The sequence below is a fragment of the Lactuca virosa genome, chromosome 2, assembly GCF_052849685.1.
Source record: "Lactuca virosa cultivar CGN04683 chromosome 2, Lactuca_virosa_CGN04683_v6, whole genome shotgun sequence".
Classification (NCBI taxonomy): Eukaryota; Viridiplantae; Streptophyta; class Magnoliopsida; order Asterales; family Asteraceae; genus Lactuca; species Lactuca virosa.
Genome location: NC_136427.1, coordinates 100,355,193 through 100,375,929, shown reverse-complemented (window position 1 = coordinate 100,375,929; position 20,737 = coordinate 100,355,193). Strand labels below are relative to the sequence as shown.

General features: G+C 35.3%; 1 long non-coding RNA gene across 1 annotated transcript; it reads left to right on the top strand.

The window, feature by feature from the left end:
• The first annotated feature begins 881 nt into the window (after window positions 1–881).
• LOC145156457 (uncharacterized) lies at window positions 882–5,503 on the top strand. The gene is made up of 2 exons (XR_013736718.1): window positions 882–1,149; window positions 4,769–5,503. It is a non-coding gene; the product is annotated as an uncharacterized LOC145156457 (long non-coding RNA).
• The last annotated feature ends 15,234 nt before the right edge of the window (window positions 5,504–20,737 follow it).

Genomic DNA, 20,737 nt, shown 5'->3' with positions numbered 1-20,737 from the left:
AGATACACAGGAATAGGTATCATGAACCATTTTCAATAGAATTTTAGTGAAAAGAACATCAATAATATAAACATGGACTCAGATATAAAAATGAATGATAACGAAAACCTTCATTAAAAGTGACAAGAAACTACAATCAGTAAGATATATGTGGGTATATTACCCTGAACTACAGCATTCCAGGAGGCACTCCTGAGATTTTCAAGAAGCTCTTCTGCTTTACTAACAATAGCCATCTTGGTTGCCATATGATAGCTTGATTATTTGTATATATTTTAGCAATCATTTTCTTTTACTTTTAGCATTTTTTATATTCTTTTTGCAATAAATCGTTAGATTTATTGTTTTGAATATTTTTACTCGTTTAAGCTAATTTTGTGTAGATTTGTTCGAGTAAGATGGTATTTGGAGCATTGTTAAAGCCACATTAAATGCCTTGCAACCACGATTGAAGTCTCGTAGAAAAATCCGGAAGCGAAAAGAAAAACCAAACGATATAAATTAAATTTTCGGATTTTGACAGATTTACGCGGCTTCTTCAAGCGATCAGACGGAGGGGCAAACGTCGTCCAATTGAGCTGAAATTTTACGGACATCTTCCCAACTCATCAATCTTAGAACTCACAAAAAATGAGCAGATTTGAACAAGTTTTGATATGATTTTTGGCCTTGTGAACAGCTGGACAGAAAGCTGCCAGCTTTAGTTTTAGCAGCCCATTATGAAGATTGAATATTGCAGCCCATTTCTTAAATTCAACAGCCCAATTCCGATTTTTCAGCAGCCCATTACAATTAAGTGAAGCCCAATTTATCTTTTGGTGTTGGATTAGGGCATCTCATGGCTGGCAGCAAGTAGAACAAAACAGAAGAAGCATCACATTTTTCATATTACGCCGGCAGTGGGGAGATACGACGCAAGGGGGAGACTGGTTCTCTCTTTGTGTTATTTCTTTATTTTTCTTTCTATATTTTTGGAACATTGCAATTATGATTTACAATCATAATTTGTTAATGAGTTATTTATCTTTTTAATTAGATTAGGTTAGATTAATTTTTGTATTAATACTTGGATTATGGATGAAGTTTTTGGAGCAACAAGAAGTGACGATTTCAAGAATCTTTGTCATCTTCGTTTTGTAATCGGTATTGGTATAATTTCTATCCTTTTTATTGTTATTATTATTTTGTGTAGTTAGTTTTTATTTCCAATATTGGGTGAATCTATGGAATAATTAATTGATTAGGAATAGTTTTGTGTGGTTTTGATGGTATGCTATGAAAATATTTCCTAGTAAAACATCAATTTATGTTCATATGTCTTTAATCATGAGTTTAGATATGTGAATATTAAATTAGTTGGTTAATTTCTTGATTACGTAATAGATCTTCAAATTAACAAGCAACAAATGGTTTTTGTGATTGTTTTCCTCTCACACAATCATGAAAGTACTTTCTCCAACATGGTAGTGAAAACAATTTGACTCCTCTTGGATTTGGTGACTTTTAAATCTTAATGCTAGTTAATTTTCATTAATTACATGCTTCATGGAAATTGTGACTTTAACTAAGAAAATGTGTTATGAGCTTCTCTAACCATTGTATTAACTAAGAAAAGTCTAGGTGATCTCAAGCTTCTTAGATTGCTATAGCCAAATTAGTATCCATTAAACCCATTGCACCACAAAATTAAGATAATTAGTCAACTAATTGAACTTGTGATTTATCCCGATATTGGAACGTTTTATTTTATAGGTTTTGTATTTTTCCATTTTTGTTATTTTTGTGAAATAGTTTTTATCGCATTTAACATTTTGAAAACCCCCTATATATATATTTTTTTATTTCGTAGAAACTGAATGCATAGATTTGATTCGAACCAATCCCTGTGGATTCGATCCCTATTACCGCTATTACAATTCATTTTTGTATGTCGTCGTATATGAGGTTTTTTTTATTTGGTGGTCTCGACAACCACCAAATTTTTGGCGCCGTTGCCGGGGATTGGTTATTTTGATCGATATTTTTTTTCTATGCTAAAGTTTCTATATGTATATATTTTTTTTTATGTCTTACTTTTGTTATTGTTTTTGTTTTCATGCATTTTTAGGTTGTATATATAGTTGCATTTTTAGTTTGCATTTTAGATCATATTTTATCGAAAATTCCAAAAAAAAAAGTTTATTATTTTTAGAGTTTTCATTTTATCATTGCATTTAGCTTAAGTTTTGCATGCATTTTTATTTATTTATTTATTTTTCTCATTTTTATCTAAAACCCAAAAAGATTTTAGTTTCTTCTTTTCATTTTTTTAGCATAACATTTAGTTTAGGTTTATTCTCATGCATTTTTGTTGTCTCTTTATTCTCACATCCAAACATCTTTAATTCCAAGTCTTAATACGCCAAATGTGAAAATCTTTTTAAAACAATAGAATTGTTCATAGGGACCTTCATTTGTCACATCTTCTTATAACACACGTAAGGTAGAGTACAAGTTATTTATGCAAATGAATCAACTTATTGCAAGCATGACATACCGCGTGGGACAAGTTAGCCCTAAAGTCTTAGAAACCGTCCCCCACGAGCGTATTATTTGTTAAGCATACTGTTCTTCCAAAGAAGGGAATAAGAACTAGAATCTTGCTATTTTGAGATCTTTCGTGTCTAGCTATTACATTTTATGCTATATTGCTTCATGATATAGACACATTTTCCTATTTGATCTCAATTTAGTTTTTACTTAGCTTTCGTTCTTAACTTTGTTAGTTAGTTTTGCTAGTTGTAGCTTGTATATAGTTTTGCTTTATATTTTTATTTGATGTAATATTTGTATAACTCCTTTGTAAACCAAAAAAGTGAGCCCAAAAAAAAAAATACGAAAAAAAAAAAAAAACAAAACAAAAACAAAAACAAAAAACCAAATAAAAAAAAAGCAAAAAAAAAAAAAAAAATTGAAAAAAAGAGACGACTACCCCTTTTTAGTATTGTTCTTTTTGTTTATGTAAGTGTGTCTATGTAGTTATTTTTGTGTTTTGTAAATCAAAGTCAAGTTGTTTTAAAATGTCGTTCGAAAAAAAAATTTGTACTAAATTTTGACAATTTTTGGTAGAAGTCTAGTATTTAGTATATGTTATTTAAAGTCTCATATGTGTTTATTTTTGTTTGGAGAAGTCAAGTTTTGATCTTATGTGAAGTTTGAACTTTACTTTTGTGGATTTTAGTCTTTAAAAGTCTTTAAGAAAAAAAAATTGTTTTGAAAAGTCGGATATTATCGCAATCATAAAATGCGAATATAGTTAGATGTTTTTAGTTTTTCCTTAATTGTATTTTTATAGATTTTTTGTTAGTAGCTCAAGCATTTGCATTTGTATTTGTAATTGTATCTTTGGGGTTTTGTTGTCTAAAAAAAAAATCTAAAAAAAAAAGAAAAAAAAGTAGAAAAAAAAGAAAAAAAACGAAAAAAATAATAATAATAATAATGAAAAGGGTCGGGCCAAGCGAATTGCATTCTTTTTTCTTTTATTAGATGTTTAGATTAGATTTCTTCTTATATATTCTATTTCCGTTTTGATGTATCTTTTAGGCTAGAATTTATATTTTGTTGGTAACTACAATAGTTTTTCATTATCATCTTTTGCTCGAGTATTCTCTTCACATGGATCTCATTTTGATAGGAGCACTAGTACCTTTAGATGATTGTAGTTTTGTCAACCTTTGTATATAGTTCGTTTCTCTTTTGTCCTTTAGATTCGAGTTATTTTTCTTGATCTTGTTCCTCGATTTGGAAGAGAATTGTGACTAGTGAGTGGTATGCAAAGGGGGGACAACCTCTTGTGATGTGAATGCTAGATCATACCACAAATTGTGTCATGTGCGTCATATTAGTGAAGTATGCATAAATAGCTTTGTATCTCTTTCATATGTGTCCCTTTGTTGGAAGTGTAACAAATGTTCGTCACTTAATGTGATTCTTAAATCTAAAATGAATGTTTTTATTTCTAAACGGTGTTGTTTTGATTTGCTACCGAAGATGTTCATTCTTTTTATTTTGTTTGTTTTGTCATTCCCGTTTTCTCCCGTTCTTGTTTTCCTTGAGGACAAGGAAATGTTCAAGCTTGGGGGAGGATGCTTTATTTATTTTATTTTTCATCATTTCATTTTTTTTCATTTAGGATAATTTTTTTTATGCATTGTATTTAGTTATTTTCATGTTTTTATTTGTCAAAAAAAAGCATTTTTTTAGCATTCTCATGTTGCATTAGTATGATAATTTGTGTTTTGATGGTACTTTAAGTTTATTTAGTTAGTTTATGTTTGTTGAAATTGACATGTTAGGCTTAGTGGTTATGTTGTTTGTCCCCATTTTATTGAAATTTCTAATTTCCGTTTTTGTTTTGACAATTGGGTATAAGTTGGATTTTTTTTTGCATGATTATTAAGTCGGTGTCTTAATTGCTACTTACATAATCTTGGTCAAGTTGTTTTTTTATAAAGTATTTGAAAAAAAAAGATTTTCTTTATTAGTCTTTATAAATTTGCATTTTTCGTATTTTTATTTTTGTTGTTTTTCTTCGGTTTGACTTTTCCGTATTGTTTTCCTTGAGGACAATGAAATGTTAAGCTTGAGGGATTTTGATAGCTTGATTATTTGTATATATTTTAGCAATCATTTTCTTTTACTTTTAGCATTTTTTATATTCTTTTTGCAATAAATCGTTAGATTTATTGTTTTGAATATATTTTTACTCGTTTAAGCTAATTTTGTGTAGAGTTGTTCGAGCAAGATGATATTTGGAGCATTGTTAAGGCCACATTAATTGCCTTGCAACCACGATTGAAGTCTCGTAGAAAAATCCGGAAGCGAAAAGAAAAACCAAACGATATAAATTAAATTTTCGGATTTTGACAGATTTGCGCGGCTTCTTCAAGCGATTAGACGGAGAGGCAAACGTCGTCCAATTGAGCTGAAATTTTACGGACATCTTCCCAACTCATCAATATTCGACCTCACAAAAAATGAGCAGATTTCAAGAAGTTTTGATATGATTTTTGGCCTTGTGAACAGCTGGACAGAAAGCTGCCAGCTTTAGTTTTGGCAGCCCATTATGAAGATTGAATATTGCAGCCCATTTCTTAAATTCAACAGCCCAATTCCGATTTTCCAGCAGCCCATTACAATTAAGTGAAGCCCAATTTATCTTTTGGTGTTGGAGTAGGGCATCTCGTGGCTGGCAGCAAGTAGAACAAAACAGAAGAAGCATCACATTTTTCATATTACGCCGACAGTGGGGAGATATGGCGCAAGGGGGAGACTGGTTCTCTCTTTTGTGTTATTTCTTTATTTTTCTTTCTATATTTTTGGAACATTGCATCTATGATTTACAATCATAATTTGTTAATGAGTTATTTATCTTTTTAATTAGATTAGGTTAGATTAATTTTTGTATTAATACTTGGATTATGGATGAAGTTTTTGGAGCAACAAGAAGTGACGATTTCAAGAAGCTTTGTCATCTTCGTTTCGTAATCGGTATTGGTATAATTTCTATCATTTTTATTGTTATTATTATTTTGTGTAGTTAGTTTTTATTTCCAATATTTGGTGAATCTATGGAATAATTAATTGATTAGGAATAGTTTTGTGTGGTTTTGATGGTATGCTATGAAAATATTTCCAAGTAAAACATATATTTATGTCCATATGTCTTTAATCATGAGTTTAGATATGTGAATATTTAATTAGTTGGTTAATTTCTTGATTACGTAATAGATCTTCAAATTAACAAGCAACAAATGGTTTTTGTGATTGTTTTCCTCTCACATAATAATGAAAGTATTTTCTCCAACATGGTAGTGAAAACAATTTAACTCCTCTTGGATTTGGTGACTTTTAAATCTTAATGCTAGTTAATTTTCATTAATTACATGCTTCATGGAAATTGTGACTTTAACTAAGAAAATGTGTTATGAGCTTCTCTAACCATTGTATTAACTAAGAAAAGTCTAGGTGATCTCAAGCTTCTTAGATTGCTATAGCCAAATTAGTATCCATTAAACCCATTTCACCACAAAATTATGATGATTAGTCAACTAATTGAACTTTTGATTTATCCCGATATTGGAATGTTTTATTTTATAGGTTTTGTATTTTTCCATTTTTGTTATTTTTGTGAAATAGTTTTTATCGCATTTAACATTTTGAAAACCCCCTATATAATTTTTTTTATTTCGTAGAAACTGAATGCATAGATTTGATTCGAACCAATCCCTGTGGATTCGATCCCTATTACCGCTATTACAATTCATTTTTGTATGTCGTCGTATATGAGGTTTTTTTTATTTGGTGGTCTCGACAACCACCAAATTTTTGCTTACCTGATAATAAAATTCCCAATAACCCAATCATATAAAGTAACTAAGAAGAAATAAGCTAGATGGCAAGTAATAAGTATAAGCAATGAATAGAAATTCAAACCTCTCCATAGTTACTGTAGCCAAGAAGTTTAGCCTTTTCCAATCTAAGTTTTAGAATTTGTTCAATAACTGGAGTATTATCTAGTCTTCCAACAGATGAACGGGTTATATAAACATCATAAACTTCCCTCCGTAAAGCTTGGTTCTTGGCATGTTGCATGACAGACATGAAACTAGGAGCATCCAATGTAAACACCCATGGCCTATTTTCAGCAGTGGCATTTTCATGACCCTGTTTTCAAATATGCATAATGAAATAAGGACAATTGGGGCACTGGTGTTGCATAATAGAAGCAGTAACAAAAACTTTAGGCCATAATATGGCATACATCGAGACTTACTAGCAGTAACAAAAACTTTAGGCCATAATAAAAGTTTTTAAAAGGTGCAAATGATTATTAAAGGTCTGCTTATGGTGCAAAACCAAGTAAAAGCTATAGGGATAATTGCAAAGAATATTGGTTCTTGGACAATAAAGAAGTTATGCAGTTTCTACAATCAATAGCAGAACGTAGTTCATGAGTATCTTTAACAGACTTAAGATTGATGAAGTGTGGAATCAAGTATGAATCAAATCAGAGTTAAACAAAAGGAGATTGAACACACGATGTAAATATGATCTGGTTTCAACTCTATTATGCTTTCAACTGTTACAGAGAGAAAATATACAAGTTGTACAAAAGACTCTTATCTAACTCTAAGTAATGTCCCTATTTATAGGAAATGAGAAAGCACACAAATAATTACAAGGACTAAACAATACGCTTCGTTACATAAAAATGCCTTGTAAAATAAACTTAGGTCTTCGACATGTTACAACTGGTCTTCGACCCTTACATTCTCCCCCTTTTTCATAATGTCGACCATCTTCAATTCAAAAGAATCTGTATAGCATACAGCATCAGCCTTCGGATTTCAGAGTACCAAGAAATAATCTTCTTCAACTCTTTCTTGTCCCCTTCGTTATTCTTCTTGCAGCTATTCATACGAAGAATGAAGTTCGTATACTGGGACGTTGTGTATCTCTCCACTTCGCAAGCTTGGAATAAGAATCTCTTGGCTTTTCCATTTTTGTCTTTTCCTGCGAAGACCATGCTAAAAGTCTTCAAGCATATTTCCCCATCAGCATACTTCTTTAACTCAGGTTGAGTCTTCGTTGGTTCCATGGCTACTTTCACTTCTAACCCCTTCGCAGTAGCTAACTCCACATCTGTTAGGGCCAAACACTCATAGTAGTTATTTATGAATATTTTGATGTGGGCAAGACCAAGACGAAAAACATCTGGATCAATCTCTCGAAGATACGAAGCATCTTTGTCTTTCAAGAGTAATGCAACTTGTATAAGATCATACAAGTTCATTAATGGAAAATAAGCTATCGAGAAATTACATTCCTGACCATTCGCCCTTGCAACGTAAAATCGAAGGTTCTGCATCATGTCTTCGAAAAGAACATCCTTCTTAATACTGATCACCTTCTTTATCTTTACGAATGACCAAATTTCCTCTGGAAGTTTCCCTAACACAACATGAAACCTGAGCTTCATGTATGTGTAATCATAATCATTATCAAATTTCTCAGCAATTTTGTACTGAGCCATGATAAACATCATTTCATTGATTGGGAAATCCAGTTGTCTCATATCCATATTAACAACTGCATAGCTTTGCTTCGGCTTCTTCTCAAAAGCATACATATGGTTATATGCAACTCTTGCTTCAATTGTTTCGTAGTTGTAATGCTTCGCAGGATCACCCTTGTTCATACCAGGTGGGTCACTTGCACGAAGACTTAAAATGCTTTGAACAACTCTTAACTTCTCTACCTCAGCTTCAACTTCAGCTTTCTTCTCTTCTTTCGACTTTTTGACCAAAATTGTTTTCCCTTTGTCTTTGATCGAAGAACTATTAACTTCTTTGGGCTTCGAACTACTACCACCTTCCCCAATCACAATTCCTTTAGAAATTGGTCTTGAAATTGGCTTCGTAGAAATTTGCATTGTTGTCACAACTGTCGAAGTAACAGGCCCAACAGTTGAAATATTTGGCTTCGATACTGGAATTGTTGTTTGAAAAATCTTTCCAACAGTTTTCCCAGCTTCATGCGAAATATCACCAACTTTTGCATTACCAACCTTCTTTTCTCCCCATTGCACCTCTGTAACAACAGGTGGGGCATCTGTTGGTAGTAGAATTGAAAACTTGGATAACAGAGCCAACTGTTTGTGCAACACAGCCTCGAACTGAGAAAACTTTTGAGACGGGAATTTTGGAGTTATGATCGAAGAGGCAACAGGTGTGGTAGACAAATATTTCAACTCCTTCAAAAAAGAGGTAAGCTCCACAAAGCTTCGACTGTTATCTGTAGAAAGTTGAGTAACTTGAGGACTCAAGCCTTCATACAACTTGACATATTTTGTGACAGCCTCACAAATAACACCCACTTTTTGATTGAGAGATGCATAGTCTTGCTGAGCACTAGCAATCTCTTTGATCATGTCTTCACGAAGTTCTTGAAGCTTTAGGTTGACATTTTCTCGTACTTTCTTTACATCTTTAACAAACAAGACATGTCTTTCTTTTGCAACCCTTCGTAAATCTTGAACTTCACTCACAAAGTTCGAAGATTGAGACTTCACCCGTAATTCGTTACATTTATCATTTTGATCCACCTTCTCCAAGATTTTAGATTCAGAATCTTGAAGCATGCCAGACACTTTACTAACCATCCTGGCTTCGAATGCTTTCAGCATAACGTCAAGTTCCAAACTTGAAACAGATTGACTTCCCCCCATGTCAGCTTGAGACTGAATAATGGAAGTGATCTTCTTATTCAAAATCTTAAACTGCTTCATCGTCATTAACATGATGTCAGGGAAAGTTTCTTCTTCTTCATCAAATTCCATCTCTTCAAATGTTCCCCCAAAACCCCCTTCGTCAACATCAGTATCCTCGGTATTTTGAAGTGGATCAGTGGTTTGCGATGAGAACAAAGTAGTGATGGGTTGGGTAAGAATGGTTTCAAAGGTGGGTGAGTTTGTAATGTTCGTGATCGGTACAATAAACGGTGGTAAAGAAACAAGAGTAGCAGAAGATGCAGGAATACCTTGAGTAGAAACAACAAGTTCTTTATTCGTATTTCCTTCACCCATATTGACATTTACATCCGTATCAAATATGTGTGTAGTGATGTCTGAAGTTCGAACCTCCTCAAGAACTGATTCAGTTATCGAAACTTCGGGTGGTGTGACCTTAGTCTGCTCAGGAAGAGATGTTGATTGGAGAATTGTAGCTTCAGGAGTTTCAGGAACTTTCTCCCCTTCGGATGATTCTGCTTGAAGAACCATCTTTCTTTTCTTTAACATCTTCTTCAAAATATGTGTAGCAACATCTTCATCTCTTCGTTTCTTAGAAGAAGGAGAAACAGGAGCTGGAACCTCACGAATGAGAATGCCTTGATGATTAAGATATGGTTTACGAACCATAGAAGAAGACTTGAAGGAACCATCAGAAAGCTTTCGTGATCTACGAGACTTTTTCTTAACCCTTTGAAAAATACCAGATTTTGATGGAAGTGTTTCCTTTTCTTGAGTATCATCAACAGGCTCAACTGGGTCAACCACAACAGCCGAAACTTATGCATCTGGCTTCGTCTGTTTCGGTGGTGATTTCTTTTTCTTTGGCTCTTGTACTGGTTTCTCAGGAGTAATTGTTACATATTTCTTTGACTTACGAGACTTCTTCGAAGGACCAGCTGTTTCTTTTGGTAACAACTTCCCAGAGCCATCATCCGGATTGATTGTTTCTAAGTACTCCATAAGAACCAAATTCGATGGATCAACACGTTGTAACATTGCATCCGGAATTCTTGCAACGTGTGTAAAGATTTCAGCATCATCCATAACCTCCTTCGGAAATTGATACTTGATGAATTTAGCAGTCTCCTCATCAGTAGGCACCACAATTCCCTCTTTGGCATAGAAATTGTGACATCCCCATTTTCACGCCCAGAAAAGACTGATTTTGTTTATGCTTTATAAAAATCAGAGTACCTCTTTTGATAAAAATGTTGCGGAATTTGTTCCCAGAAAAACATGATAAATACGTTATCAAAGCATTTTTGAAGAAATGTTTTTTTATTCATTTTCAAACATTGGGATGTCATTGTCAATACAGAAACATAAGCATAAACATAACTTACATTTATTATCACTAGTGATCTATATCTCTTTTAAATCCCTCAGTGTAAAGTGGCTTCATATCGACACCTGTGATACAGATAAGCTTGAGTGGGTCAGGTTGGGAAACCTGGTGAGTACATAGGGTTTTCAACCCACAATAATATAATTATTATGTTTAAACCATTAAACAATCAACCCAATTACCCTTCCCCATTATCTTCTTTATTCTACCCTAAGAATCAACTATTCCTCGTTCATTTATTCCTAAGGAATCAGCACGAAATCCATCGTTGCCAGAGTCTACACATTTGGCACTACGTCGCATAGTCGCCAGGTTTTAGGCACTAAGTCTCATAGTCGCCAGGGTTTATACAACAGGCACTACGTCGCATAGTCGCCAGGGTTTAGGCACTACGTCTCATAGTCGCCAGGGATTGTTTATCGACAATATCGTTTCCGAGAATCCACTCGCAATACATGTCAATGGGTTTTTAGAGTACATCTGGTGAATACACAGTTCAAAACACCTACAGGTTGCGAGCCTGATAGTGTCCACTGGACTGTCTAGAATAGTCCGTGGTTGCCATCCATACTCTGCTGAATGACGGGGCCAACACATGGGTAAAAGGCTTCTCTCATGGTTTACCTCTCACCCTTATCTCATGGTCTATATCACTTCTCATCATTTTACTTTTTTCACACAGCAACTATTTCATCTACCCATGTTTTACCCAACACATTTTGTAGATATAACATACATATACAGTTTAAATCATTTAAAACGTGTATAAAAATATTTCACCCAGCATAGACAGCAAGTATTCAGTCAATATGCACACATAACACGTAATTTATATTAAATACTTCATATCTATGTGTAAGATAAAAGTAACTATGCACTCACTTGATTAGGTGGTGACTCGGTACTTGAACAGCACTTCGTTATCTCAAAACAATTTTTCCTTGACCAAAACCTAGTATTAATACCACTAGAGTTTAGTTTTAACGTTAATCGCGACAGTCTAGCTATTATTACTATTATATAAGCGTTAAATAAAACTCAATATAACTCATAATAATAGCCCACATAACTATTTTAAGGTCCTAATAATGTTACTATAATTAAATAAAAGCTATATTAAATATAGTATAGGCGGAACTCACTTACAGCGGGTTTTTATTAAAAACCGGGCTTCGCTGGAACAGTGTTTCCGAGCCGAAAGCTTTTCTTCTCGGAGCCGTCGGGCGCTCCGGGGCTTTCTTCTCGTGATAGGGGGTTCCCTAGACTTGGGAGGGGTTTAGGGAGGTTAGAGAGAAGTTAGAGAGAGAAAGAAAGGTTTGAAGGTGTGAGGAAATTATGAAGAGTTCATCTCTCATTTATAGGAATTGTATAGTAAAGTAGTCTCCAAGCTTCGTCCGTATCTTTCGCATACGAGCTCCGTTTTTGTCTGTCTTTTTACCGTTTTGTTCCTATTAATGAGATCTTCAACTCTTATTTAGACCTCGTTGGCTAATTCTCATTCTATCTCGGATTTACAAAACTGTATCGAATTCGCCGCGCTCGAAAAGTAGAGACTAAGCTTCGTCCATAACTTTCGCATACGAGCTCCGTTTTTGTCTATCTTTTTACCGTTGAGTTCCTATTAATGAGATCTTCAACTCTCATTTAGACCTCGCTGGCTAATTCTCATTCTATCTCGGATTTACAAAACTGTATCGAATTCGCTGCGCTCGAAAAGTAGAGACTAAGCTTCGTCCATAACTTTAGCATACGAGCTCCTTTTTTGTCTGTATTTTTATCGTTGAGTTCCTATTAATGAGATCTTCAACTCTCATTTAGATCGCGTAAGCCAAAAACCGCTCGAACTAAAATTCGAGTTTCGGGCTGTACACTGCTAAGCCGAAACTTTGAAAAATCATAACTTCCTCATACGAAGTCAGATTTGGGCGTTCTTTTTATGGACGTTCTTTTTATGGATTTTCTCGGTTTAACATACTCTACGAGTTTGGTTTAGATTACTAAGGCTAAAAAGTCTTCTATCGAAAATTCACTTTTTACGCTTCCCGGTGCCATGCCGGTTTTGCCGTAAAACTTCGACGGGTCATAACTTTTTCGTTATAACTCGGATTTCGGCGTTCTTTATATGTACGGAAACCTTGAGACATATTCTACAACTTGGCTAAGATTATTTATTCTAAATAATCTTTTGTCGAAAAGTCGTTTTCGACCCCTATTATCTCTAAATTGACTAGCCCGGATCTACGGGTGTTACAATTATCTCCCCCTTAGGATGATTACGTCCCAAAATCATCAACGAAACAGGGCTCACATGATGACTCTATACGTTATCTCTTCATCCAAGTAATAACTGTAACTTTGATGTTTCTTCGAACTAGTATCTAACTCTTAGATTCCTTGGCTACAGGCGGTGCTCGATCTTGCACCTGTTCCCTATCTCGCATTAGACTCCAAATTATGACCTTCAAGTCACAATCTCGATCCTTACTGGATACGAACGTAAGATAAGTTCTTTTATTACTACAATGGAACGATGTGTCATATTCTAATGACCTATCATCGTATGTTGCAACGCTTAGACTCAGGTCTCTTAGAGTCAAATTCCAGAACAGACTATACTTTCCTTCATGTTCTAATATCATCTTAAAAGGTAGCATTCCTAGCTACAAGCAACTATCGTGATACCTCTACTGATTGATTTGATTGTCTTTCACTTCAAGCTTCTAGCTTAGGTCAGATGCTACATCGGACTTGGTTCTCTGAACCTCGTAACATACTCATCTTAGTCGGACTCGATTTGATATGACCACTAGGGTCGGAATAATAATCTTCTTAGTCATTACCGAAACGATGGTAACGACATACTTGAATAAAACGAAATGAATTACTAGCTCCTTGGTAACCTTGTGACTTTCCCTGATCCAACCGTGAGTCATGTGCTTCCGGTAGTATATGCATCTACTACCTTTCACACCTACTCATACTCGTCCCAAGTATTGTCTCGCAATCCCCAAGTCCTAAAATCACAAAACAATTTAACACATACGAGTGTGTCCAAATAATCATAAAAAATTTCCCTAGATTCTACTAGGACTTCTTCCACGCGTATCTTCAATCATCAATTCTGCTTCAACTCGGTTGGTGATGGAAATTCCAGATGATAGGAAAACTTTAGGAATTACACCAATCGCTCTATCATCCCGCCAATCAAATATGTACATTCAGATGTACCATACTTCTCTAGACATACTACTATTTTATCAGACGTATTCTAAAGGTAAGATACCTCTCTTAGGATATCTTCCGATAGGTATCATTCACTATCATAAGCCTTTTCATTTCCTCCATTTACTCAATTTGCTACGAGCCTTCACCATGACGTTACGTTTACGGAAGCATGTGTTCAGCGCATCGAGACGAGAATACAGATAGAGAAGGTTTAGACGCGTAATCCTCCTTATTACTCCGAAAAGTTATATGCCAGTTCTAATACCGTATTTAAACGTTTAGAAATCTGAACACATAAAGTTTCCAGATCCGGTCGGCAACAGACCATAGATCCGATCATATATAGCATATCATAAATCATTTAGCACATAAAAGCATGTTAGGCATTTTCCCTAAATTAGCTAGTGCTTGTGTCTATTCAGGTGTATTACCTAAATTTTATTAGACACACTCCTCACAATCATCGTTTAGCATTCTAAGTTTAAGTCTAGAAATAAATGCATATTCCTTGTTCGCTTAAACTAATGCTCTGATACCAACTGTGACATCCCCATTTTCACAGCCAGAAAAGACCGATTTTGTTTATGCTTTATAAAAATCAGAGTACCTCTTTTAATAAAAATGTTGCGGAATTTGTTCCCAGAAAAACATGATAAATACGTTATCAAAGCATTTCCGAAGAAATGTATTTTTATTCATTTTCAAACATTGGGATGTCATTGTCAATACATAAACATAAGCATAAACAGAACTTACATTTATTATCACTAGTGATCTATATCTCTTTTAAATTCCTCAGTGTAAAGTGGCTTCATATCGACACATGTGATACAGATAAGCTTGAGTGGGTCAGGTTGGGAAACCTGGTGAGTACATAGGGTTTTCAACCCACAATAATATAATTATTATGTTTAAACCATTAAACAATCAACCCAATTACCCTTCCCCATTATCTTCTTTATTCTACCCTAAGAATCAACTATTCCTCGTTCATTTATTCCTAAGGATTATCCTAAGGAATCAGCACCAAATCCATCGTTGCCAGAGTCTACACATTTGGCACTACGTCGCATAGTCGCCAGGTTTTAGGCACTAAGTCTCATAGTCGCCAGGGTTTATACAACAGGCACTACGTCGCATAGTCGCCAGGGTTTAGGCACTACGTCTCATAGTCGCCAGGGTTTGTTTATCGACAGTATCGTTTCCGAGAATCCACTCGCAATACATGTCAATGGGTTTTTAGAGTACATCTGGTGAATACACAGTTCAAAACACCTACAGGTTGCGAGCCTGCTAGTGTCCACTGGACTGTCTAGAATAGTCCGTGGTTGCCATCCATACTCTGCTGAATGACGGGGCCAACATATGGGTAAAAGGCTTCTCTCATGGTTTACCTCTCACCCTTATCTCATGGTCTATATCACTTCTCATCATTTTACTTTTGTCACACAACAACTATTTCATCTACCCATGTTTTACCCAACACATTTTGTAGATATAACATACATATACAGTTTAAATCATTTAAAACGTGTATAAAAATATTTCACCCAGCATAGACAGCAAGTATTCAGACAATATGCACACATAGCACGCAATTTATATTAAATATTTCATATCTATGTGTAAGATGAAAGTAACTATGCACTCACTTGATTAGGTGGTGACTCGGTACTTGAACAGCACTTCGTTATCTCAAAACAAATTTTCCTTGACCAAAACCTAGTATTAATATCATTAGAGTTTAGTTTTAACGTTAATCGCGACTAATTAATAGTCTAGCTATTATTACTATTATATAAGCGTTAAATAACACTCAATATAACTCATTATAATAGCTCAAATAATTATTTGAAGGTCCTAATAATGTTACCATAATTAAATAAAAGCTATATTAAATATAGTATAGGCGTAGCTCACTTACAGCGGGTTTTTATTAAAAACCGGGCTTCGTTGGAACAGTGTTTCCGAGCCGAAAGCTTTTCTTCTCGGAGCCGTCGGGCGCTCCGGGGCTTTCTTCTCGTGATAGGGGGGTTCCCTAGACTTGGGAGGGGTTTAGGGAGGTTAGAGAGAAGTTAGAGAGAGAAAGAAAGGTTTGAAGGTGTGAGGAAATTATGAAGAGTTCATGTCTTATTTATAGGAATTGTATAGTAAAGTAGTCTGCAAGCTTCGTCCGTATCTTTGTCATACGAGCTCCGTTTTTGTCTGTCTTTTTACTGTTTAGTTCCTATTAATGAGATCTTCAACTCTCATTTAGACCTCGTTGGCTAATTCTCATTCTATCTCGGATTTACAAAACTGTATCGAATTCGCCGCTCCCGAAAAGTAGAGACTAAGCTTCGTCCATAACTTTCGCATACGAGCTCCGTTTTTGTCTGTCTTTTTACCGTTGAGTTCCTATTAATGAGATCTTCAACTCTCATTTAGACCTTGTTGGCTAATTCTCATTCTATCTTTGATTTACAAAACTGTATCGAATTCGCCGCGCTCGAAAAGTAGAGACTAAGCTTCGTCCATAACTTTCGCATACGAGCTCCGTTTTTGTCTGTATTTTTATCGTTGAGTTCCTATTAATGAGATCTTCAACTCTCATTTAGATCGCATAAGCCAAAAACCGCTCGAACTAAAATTTGAGTTTCGGGCTGTATAGTGCTAAGCCGAAACTTTGAAAAATCATAACTTCCTCATACGAAGTCAGATTTTGGGCGTTCTTTTTATGGATTTTCTCGGTTTAACAATACTCTACGAATTTGGTTTAGATTACTAAGGCTAAAAAGTCTTCTATCGAAAATTCACTTTTTACGCTTCCCGTTGCCATGCCGGTTTTGCCGTAAAACTTCGATGGGTCATAACTTCTTCGTTATAACTCGGATTTCGGCGTTCTTTATATGTACGGAAACCTTGAGACATATTCTACAACTTGGCTAAGATTATTTATTTTAAATAATCGTTTGTCGAAAAGTCGTTTTCGACCCCTATTATCTCTAAATTGACTAGCCCGGATCTACGGGCGTTACAATTATCTCCCCGTTAGGATGATTACGTCCGGGAATCATCAACGAAACAGGGCTCACATGATGACTCCATACTTTATCTCTTCATCCAAGTAATAACCGTAACTTTGATGTTTCTTCGAACGAGTATCTAACTCTTAGATTCCTTGGCTACAGGCGGTGCTCGATCTTGCACCTGTTCCCTATCTCGCATTAGACTCCAAATTATGACCTTCAAGTCACAATCTCGATCCGTACTGGATACGAACGTAAGATAAGTTCTTTTATTACTACAATGGAACGATGTGTCATATTCTAATGACCTATCATCGTATGTTGCAACGCTTAGACTCAGGTCTCTTAGAGTCAAATTCCAGAACAGACTATACTTTCCTTCATGTTCTAATCTCATCTTAAAAGGTAGCATTCCTAGCTACAAGCAACTATCGTGATACCTCTACTGATTGATTTGATTGTCTTTCACTTCAAGCTTCTAGCTTAAGTCAGATGCTACATCGGACTTGGTTCTCTGAACCTCGTAACATACTCATCTTAGTCGGACTCGATTTGATATGACCACTAGGGTCGGAATAACAATCTTCTTAGTCATTACCGAAACGATGGTAACGACATACTTGAATAAAACAAAATGAATTACTAGCTCCTTGGTTACCTTGTGACTTTCCCTGATCCAAGCGTGAATCATGTGCTTCCGGTAGTATATGCATCTACTACCTTTCACACCTACTCATACTCGTCCCAAGTATTGTCTCGCAATCCCCAAGTCCTAAAATCACAAAACAATTTAACACATACGAGTGTGTCCAAATAATCATAAAAAATTTCCCTAGACTCTACTAGGACTTCTTCCACGCGTATCTTCAATCATCAATTCTGCTTCAACTCGGTTGGTGATGGAAATTCCAGATGATAGGAAAACTTTAGGAATTACACCAATCGCTCTATCATCCCGCCAATCAAATATGTACATTCAGATGTACCATACTTCTCTAGACATACTACTATTTTATCAGATGTATTCTAAAGGTAAGATACCTCTCTTAGGATATCTTCCGATAGGTATCATTCACTATCATAACCCTTTTCATTTCCTCCATTTACTCAATTTGCTACGACCCTTCACCATGACGTTACGTTCACGGAAGCATGTGTTCAGCGCATCGAGACGAGAATACAGATAGAGAAGGTTTAGACGCGTAATCCTCCTTATTACTCCGAAAAGTTATATGCCAGTTCTAATACCGTATTTAAACGTTTAGAAATCTGAACACATAAAGTTTCCAGATCCGGTCGGCAACAGACCATAGATCCGATCATATATAGCATATCATAAATCATTTAGCACATAAAAGCATGTTAGGCATTTTCCCTAAATTAGCTAGTGCTTGTGTCTATTTAGGTGTATTACCTAAATTTTATTAGACACACTCCTCACAATCATCGCTTAGCATTGTAAGTTTAAGTCTAGAAATAAATCCATATTCCTAGTTCGCTTAAACTAATGCTCTGATACCAACTGTGACATCCCCATTTTCACGGCCAGAAAAGACCGATTTTGTTTATGCTTTATAAAAATGAGAGTACCTCTTTTAATAAAAATGTTGTGGAATTTGTTCCCAGAAAAACATGATAAATATGTTATCAAAGCATTTCCGAAGAAATGTATTTTTATTCATTTTCAAACATTGGGATGTCATTGTCAATACAGAAACATAAGCATAAACAGAACTTACATTTATTATCACTAGTGATCTATATCTCTTTTAAATTCCTCAGTGTAAAGTGGCTTCATATCGACACATGTGATACAGATAAGCTTAAGTGGGTCAGGTTGGGAAACCTGGTGAGTACATAGGGTTTTCAACCCACAATAATATAATTATTATGTTTAAACCATTAAACAATCAACCCAATTACCCTTCCCCATTATCTTCTTTATTCTACCCTAAGAATCAACTATTCCTCGTTCATTTATTCCTAAGGATTATCCTAAGGAATCAACACCAAATCCATCGTTGCCAGAGTCTACACATTTGGCACTACGTCGCATAGTCGCCAGGTTTTAGGCACTAAGTCTCATAGTCGCCAGGGTTTATACAACAGGCACTACGTCGCATAGTCGCCAGGGTTTAGGCACTACGTCTCATAGTCGCCAGGGTTTGTTTATCGACAGTATCGTTTCCGAGAATCCACTCGCAATACATGTTAATGGGTTTTTAGAGTACATCTGGTGAATACACAGTTCAAAACACCTACAGGTTGCGAGCCTGCTAGTATCCACTGGACTGTCTAGAATAGTCCGTGGTTGCCATCCATACTCTGCTGAATGACGGGGCCAACATATGGGTAAAAGGCTTCTCTCATGGTTTACCTCTCACCCTTATCTCATGGTCTATATCACTTCTCATCATTTTACTTTTGTCACACAACAACTATTTCATCTACCCATGTTTTACCCAACACATTTTGTAGATATAACATACATATACAGTTTAAATCATTTAAAACGTGTATAAAAATATTTCACCCAGCATAGACAGCAAGTATTCAGACAATATGCACACATAGCACGCAATTTATATTAAATATTTCATATCTATGTGTAAGATGAAAGTAACTATGCACTCACTTGATTAGGTGGTGACTCGGTACTTGAACAGCACTTCGTTATCTCAAAACAAATTTTCCTTGACCAAAACCTAGTATTAATATCATTAGAGTTTAGTTTTAACGTTAATCGCGACTAATTAATAGTCTAGCTATTATTACTATTATATAAGCGTTAAATAACACTCAATATAACTCATAATAATAGCTCAAATAATTATTTGAAGGTCCTAATAATGTTACCATAATTAAATAAAAGCTATATTAAATATAGTATAGGCGTAGCTCACTTACAGCGGGTTTTTATTAAAAACCGGGCTTCGTTGGAACAGTGTTTCCGAGCCGAAAGCTTTTCTTCTCGGAGCCGTCGGGCGCTCCGGGGCTTTCTTCTCGTGATAGGGGGGTTCCCTAGACTTGGTAGGGGTTTAGGGAGGTTAGAGAGAAGTTAGAGAGAGAAAGAAAGGTTTGAAGGTGTGAGGAAATTATGAAGAGTTCATGTCTTATTTATAGGAATTGTATAGTAAAGTAGTCTCCAAGCTTCGTCCGTATCTTTCTCATACGAGCTCCGTTTTTGTCTGTCTTTTTACCGTTTAGTTCCTATTAATGAGATCTTCAACTCTCATTTAGACCTCGTTGGCTAATTCTCATTCTATCTCGGATTTACAAAACTGTATCGAATTCGCCGCTCCCGAAAAGTAGAGACTAAGCTTCGTCCATAACTTTCGCATACAAGCTCCGTTTTTGTCTGTCTTTTTACCGTTGAGTTCCTATTAATGAGATCTTCAACTCTCATTTAGACCTTGTTGGCTAATTCTCATTCTATCTTTGATTTACAAAACTGTATCGAATTCGCCGCGCTCGAAAAGTAGAGACTAAGCTTCGTCCATAACTTTCGCATACGAGCTCCGTTTTTGTCTGTATTTTTATCGTTGAGTTCCTATTAATGAGATCTTCAACTCTCATTTAGATCGCATAAGCCAAAAACCGCTCGAACTAAAATTCGAGTTTCGGGCTGTATAGTGCTAAGCCGAAACTTTGAAAAATCATAACTTCCTCATACGAAGTCAGATTTTGGGCGTTCTTTTTATGGATTTTCTCGGTTTAACAATACTCTACGAATTTGGTTTAGATTACTAAGGCTAAAAAGTCTTCTATCGAAAATTCACTTTTTACGCTTCCCGTTGCCATGCCGGTTTTGCCGTAAAACTTCGATGG